General features: G+C 33.4%; 1 pseudogene; it reads right to left on the bottom strand.

Annotated features, from left to right (window-relative positions):
• Window positions 1–5,045: 5,045 nt before the first annotated feature.
• On the bottom strand, window positions 5,046–5,146 carry LOC121030166 (uncharacterized; annotated as a pseudogene).
• Window positions 5,147–6,451: the final 1,305 nt, after the last annotated feature.

Raw genomic sequence — 6,451 nt, 5'->3', positions numbered from 1 at the left:
GGTCTTTCACCTCCTTGGTTCAATTTATTCCTAGGTATTTTATTCTTTTTGGTGTAGTTGTCATTGGGATTGTCTTCTTAGTTTCCCTTTCTGCTTACTTCATTATTAGTGTATAGAAATGCAACAAATGGCTGTATATTAGTGTATAGAAATACAACAAATTAATTTTGTATCCTTTGACCTTACTGAATTCATTTATCAGTTCTAGTAGTTTTTGGTGGGGTCTTTATTGTTTTCTATATATAGTATCATGTCATGTGTTAAGTAGTGAAAGTTTTACTTCCTCCTTACCAATTTGGATGCATTTTATTTCTTTTTTCTTGTCTGGCTGCTGTGGCTAGGACTTCTAATAAAAGCTGTGAGATTGGACATCTTTGTCTTGTTTGTGATCTTAGGGGAAAAGTTGTCAGTTTTTCACCATTGAGGATGATGTTAGGTGGGTTTTTCATAGATGGTCTTTATTATGTTGAAGTATGTTCCCTCTAATTCTACTTGTCGAGAGAGTTTTTTTTATCCTGAATAGATGTTTTACTTTGTCAAATGATTTTTCTGCATCTACTGAACTACTCATTGGTTTCTATCCTTTGTCTAGTTAATGTGATATATCATGTTGTTTGATTTGAAATATTGAACCCCCTTACATCCCTAGAATAAGTCCCACCATTCCATCATGGTGAATGCTTTTTTTTAATGTATTGTTGGATTGAGTTTGCTCATATTTTGTTGAGGAATTTTGCATCTATGTTCATGAGAAATATTGGCCTGTAGTTTTCTTTTTTTGTAATGTATTTGTCTTGTTTTGGTGTCAGGGTATTGCTGGCCTTGTATAATGGATTTGGAAACTTTCTGTCCTCTTCTATTTTTTGGAATAGTTTGAGAAGAACAGGCATTAACTCTTCTTTATATGTTTGGTAACATTCACCTATGAAACTGTCTGGCCCTGGACTTTTGTGGGGTTTTTTGGGGAATTTTTTGATTACTGATTCAATTTCATTGCTAGTAATTGGTCTGTTTAAATTTCCTATTTCTTTTTGCCTTAGTTTTGGCAGGCTATATGTTTCTAGGAATTTATCCATTTCTTCTTGGTTGCCTAATTTGTTAGCATATAATTTTTTATTATATTTTCTTATTATCCTTTGTATTTCTGTGGTGTCATTGTTATTTCTCCTTTTTCATTTATAATTTTATTTATTTGAATCATTTCTCCTCCTCTCTCTCTCTCTTTTTTAGATGAGTCTGGCCAAAGGTTTATTAACTTTGTTGATATTTTCAAAGAACAAGCTCTGGGTTTCATTGATGTGTTCTATTGGCTTTTTTAGTCTCTATTTTATTTATTTGTGCTCTAATCTTTATTACTTCCTTTCATCTACTGGTTTGTGGTTTTGTTTGTTTTTCTTTTTCTAGTTCATTTTGCTGTAATATTAGGTTGTTTATATGAGATTATTCTTGCTTCTTGGGGTAGATCTGTATTACTGTAAACTTCCCATTTCAAACAGCCTGATGCATCCCAAAGATTTTGGACCATTGTGTTTTCATTTTCATTTTTTTTTCATGTATTTTTTAAATTTCCTCTTTGATTTCTTGGCTTACCCATTTATTGTTTAGTAACATGTTATATACCTCCATGTAATGGTGTTCTTTCCAGATTTTTTCTTGTGATTGATTGGTAGTTTCACACCATTGTGTTTGGAAAAGATGCATTACGTGATTTCAATCTTTTTGAATTTTTGAGACTTGTTTTGTGGCTGAACATGTGGCCTCTTCTGGATAATATTCGATGTTTTCAATACATATTGAAAAAATATGTATTCTGCTGTTTTGGGGTAGAATATTCTGAATATATGTTAGATCCATCTGGTCCAACATATCGTTCAAAGCCACTGTTGCCTTATTGATTTTCTGTCTGAATGATCTATCCATTGATGTAAATGGAGTGTTAAAGTCCCCTCCTATATTTGCATTGCTACTGATTTTTCCCTTATGTATGCTAATAATTGCTTAAGTACAAAATTTTAAGTTGAACACTAAGTTACCAACAAAGGGCTACTCTGCCTGAGGTTTGGCCTCTCCTGCTTCTCATGACATACTCCAAGGCATATACAAACAACTTCTGTAAACAACAGCTAGAAAGCCACTATGCTAGAATTTAAATTTCTAACAGGCTACATAGGCCAGTGGTTGAAAGGACAGTCTCTGAAACCAGATGATCTGGGTTTTAATTCTAGCCCTGGGATTTTCAGATCTTGTGAATTTGGGAACATCCTTCAACTTTCCCTGGTTCATTTCCTTTAACTCTAACATGAGTATGAAAATACTAATAACATAAGGTAGTATGAATTAAGTGAGATATTTTAAGGGTTCTTAACTGTTTATTGCTATGGAACCCATTGGTGCAATTGAAAATAACATTTTTATCCAATAAAAAAAAAAAGATATACAGAATTATAGTAGAAACCAGCCAATCATTTTGAAATAGAGTCATCCAATTATTAAAGATCATATGATATAATAATATATGTAATTCTTTACATATTAGAAACAAGATCTGATGATGAGCATAATAACTCACAATTTCAATACAGTGATGAGTATAAACCATTATTTCAAGATATCAGTTGTAGGTGTAATGTATGATGAAAACATTTGTGATTTACACTGAAGGAAATGCTAAATTTCTATTGAAAGAATTGCTAAATTTCAGTTAAAATTTAGTGAAAATACATATGTAATTCCCATTCAAATTTATGAATTCCTAAATTTTATTGAACTTTGAATTAAGAACCCTTGTATTAGAGGGTTTAGCCACATATCTCATAGATTAGGGTTTAGGGCATATTTGTTGCTACGATTATTACCATCATCATCACCATTGTCATTATTACAGAAAGTAGGAATATATATTTGGAATTATTAGTGTATGAGTTATGTTTGAAGATTCTTAGGAGACGCTAAAAATTAAAGTTAAGTATTCTGCTAACAATACAGAATAAAATATGACAGTATCAACTTTTATTAAAACTATCCAAGGATATTTTCTTAAAACCAAAATACCAAAGATTACAAATATCAACAATTAGGTGACCTGCTATATCTAAAGTGTTTTTCACTTATATCTGTTTTTCAGTATTTTCTTTTTACTTTTCAGTGATAATTCTATGCTGTTGTACCCATGTCATCACTCATCTCCACATTTTGTCATACTGAATAGAAAAATAATTTGGCTTTAAAAACTATCGAAAGTTGTATAAATCTCTTCAGAAGTTTCTTGAAGAGGGAGCAATGGCACAAATCTATGATCAATATCCAGTGAAACTTCCTAAAAACTTTTCTTATCCATCTTATCTCTCAAAGATCCATTTATGGGCATTCCTCCCACCAGTGAGTCCTGTATTCTCTAGTTCACATATCATAAGGGTATAGCTCAATAAGTTGTTACAAACTTAACTTACCAACACCTAGATCAAGAAACAGAAGTCCCCTCTTGCTCTCCTTTGGTATTACCTGCCCCCAACAATAATATTACATGACTTTTTAAAGTTTAGATTAATTTTGCCTGTTTTTGTTCTTTTAGAAACATACCATACCCTTTAGTATGGATTAATTCAAGCAACATTATGTTTCTGAGTTGCATCCAAACTAATTCATGTAGTTGAAGTGATAAATTGCTGAATAGAATTCCATTGTGTGAAAATACCACAATTTGTCAATTCTTCTTTATGAGCATTTAGATATTTTCCAGTTTGTAGCCATTAAAAATAGTGCTGTAATGAATATAACAGTTCTTATTCTTAGCTGAACACAGGAATGATTTCTGTTTGACATTCACCCATGAGTGGGATTATTTGGTCTAATCGTATAAGCTAATACACAAGATGGAATTATCATATCAGACCCACATGAATTACAGAGATCTTATCCCTTAGCAAACTTTATTAAATAATTTCAATTTGAAGGCAATTGACAATTTCAGAGAGAGCAGAGAGAAGTTTAGGACAACAAGGGTAGTTTCTCAGGACCTGTCTTTGTTTGTCCAACATGTGGCTCAAAATAATAGATAAGATCTCTATGTTACATCTGCAAAGTCACTTCACACAGCAGAAGCATTTAAATTGTGAAGCCAGAGAGCTGTGTAGCTTAGGTGAAATTCTCCAGAGGGTCATTTCTTAGATGCCCTGGGTTCTTTTTCTATAGGTAATCCTTAACCAGAACTTCCTGACAAGGGCATTTCAGAGATAAGGTCACTTCTTCCTAGCAAATATCATTAGTCTATTTATCTATAAGTCCATTTATGAAGAAGATTAGACTGGATGACCCAGAGGCCCTTCTCTCAAGGATGTTTTCTTGGTGTAGTGATTGCATGAAAACTCAGTTGTTTTAACTCCTTGCTCTCAGCATAGGCAGCTTTAACAGATACTGCCAGTTTTACAAAGTGGTTGTACTAATCTTCTAACAGTAGTATATGAGCATTCTGATTGCTCTACATCCTCACTAACACCTATTTCCCATTGTTTTCCTTTTCTTTTTTTTAATGTTTACTTATTGTTTAGAGAGAGAGAGGGACACAGAGCACAAGCAGGGGAGGGGTAGAGAGAGAGGGAGACACAGAAACCGAAGCAGGCTCGTCTCTGAGCTCTCAGCGCAGAGCCAGATGTGGGGCTTGAACCTGCCCACTGTGAGATCTTGACCTGAGCTGAAGTGAGGCACTTAACCAACTGAGCCACCCAGGTGCCCCTGTTTTCCTTTTCTTGATTATGATAGGTGTGTAGTGAGATCTCTTTGTGGTTTTAACTTACCTTTCTGTGATGATTGATGAAGTTGAACTCATATCTTCATTGGTTTTTTTTGGATATCCTCTTTTGTAAAGTATTTGTTCAGCAATTTTTGCCCATTTTGTACTGGATTTGTGTGTTCTTTTCCTATTGATCTATAAAGGTTTTTATATATTAATGATAGTTTTTTTTAAACATTCATCACCACGCATAGTTACAGAATTTAATTTTTTCTTGTGATGAGAACTTCTAAGACTTACTCCCTTAGAAACTTTCAAAAATATGGAATGCTTTATGAATTTGTGTCTCATCCTTGCACAGGGGTCATGCTAATCTTCTCTGTATTGTTCCAATTTTAGTGTGTGACCAAAATGAGCATGAGGATAGAATTTTTAAGATATACTATAATGAATATCTTTTCCCACTCCATGTGCTGCCTTTGTATTCTTATTAGTATTTTTTGATGAATTGAAATTCTTAATTTTATCATCTAGTTTTCCATGTCTTTTTAAAATCTAAAGTGGCCTACTGACATTCCAATTTTCTTCATCCATTAGTCCTAATTTGGGAAATAAAGGACCCAGGGAAACCTGAGTGAAGATGATGCCTTAGAAGGGAAGGAAGAGGAGAACCATAAATGATTTTATGCTAATTTGACCATTTCACACAACCACATAATTTTTATTGTCACATCTTATGTTCTGAAGGGTTAGTCCTGTAGCCTTCTGACAGTTTTGGCATTAGAAGATCTGAGAATGTTTGTTTTTTTGTGGTTCAGCAGTATCTATTTGCTACTTTTGCTTCAAAATATATTGCCCAATCTCTACTTTCCACATCAGATAAACAGAAAGTGTGTGTGTGTGTGTGTGTGTGTGTGTGTGTGTGTGTGTGTTCTACCCAGCACTATAACCAAGTACACTCCATATCTGCTTTTGTTCCTTAGATACAAAGAATTTTTTTAGTTTTAGAGAAAAATGGACTTTATGACCAAGTTTCCACTTCAGCTCCTTCTAAATGTTTCACTTCTTTGAACAAAGCAAATACCATATGATTTCATTCATGTGTAATTTAAGAAATAAAACAGATGAACTTATGGGAGGGGAGAAAAGGAGAAGGAAACAAACCATAAGAGACTCTTAACAGTAGAGAACAAACTGAGGGTTGATGGAGGGAAGTGGGTGGGGGATGGGTCAGATGGGTGATGGGTATTAAGGAGGGCATTGAGCATTGGGTGTTGTATGTAAGTAATGAATCAGTGAATTCTCCTCAAACCAATATTACACTGCATTTTAAATAATTAGAATTTATATAAAATTTGAAAAGAAAAAAATAAGAATAAATATGTAACTGTGTATTTGTTACTGTCAGGTTTTTGGATTAGCCATTCTAATAAGTATGTTGTGATATAATCATTGTTGTTGTATAATTTGCAATTCTCAAATAACAAGTGATGTTAAGTGTATTTGCATGTGCTTATTTGTTATCTGTATATTCTCCATAGTGAGGTGTCCAGATCTCTTGCCCATTTTCTGATTGGGTTTCCTGTATTCTTGTTAAGTGTTGAGTCTTTGTATGTTTTGAATACAAGTCTTTTATCAGATACATATTTTGCCTACATTATCACCTGGTCTAGGGCTTGTCTTCATTCTCTTAGTAGTGTCTTTCTCAGACCAGACATTTTT

The sequence above is a fragment of the Herpailurus yagouaroundi genome, unplaced genomic scaffold, assembly GCF_014898765.1.
Source record: "Herpailurus yagouaroundi ecotype Mexico unplaced genomic scaffold, PumYag 139, whole genome shotgun sequence".
Classification (NCBI taxonomy): Eukaryota; Metazoa; Chordata; class Mammalia; order Carnivora; family Felidae; genus Herpailurus; species Herpailurus yagouaroundi.
The sequence above is the reverse complement of the archived record's forward strand: the minus strand, read 5'-3'. Positions and strand labels throughout refer to the sequence as shown.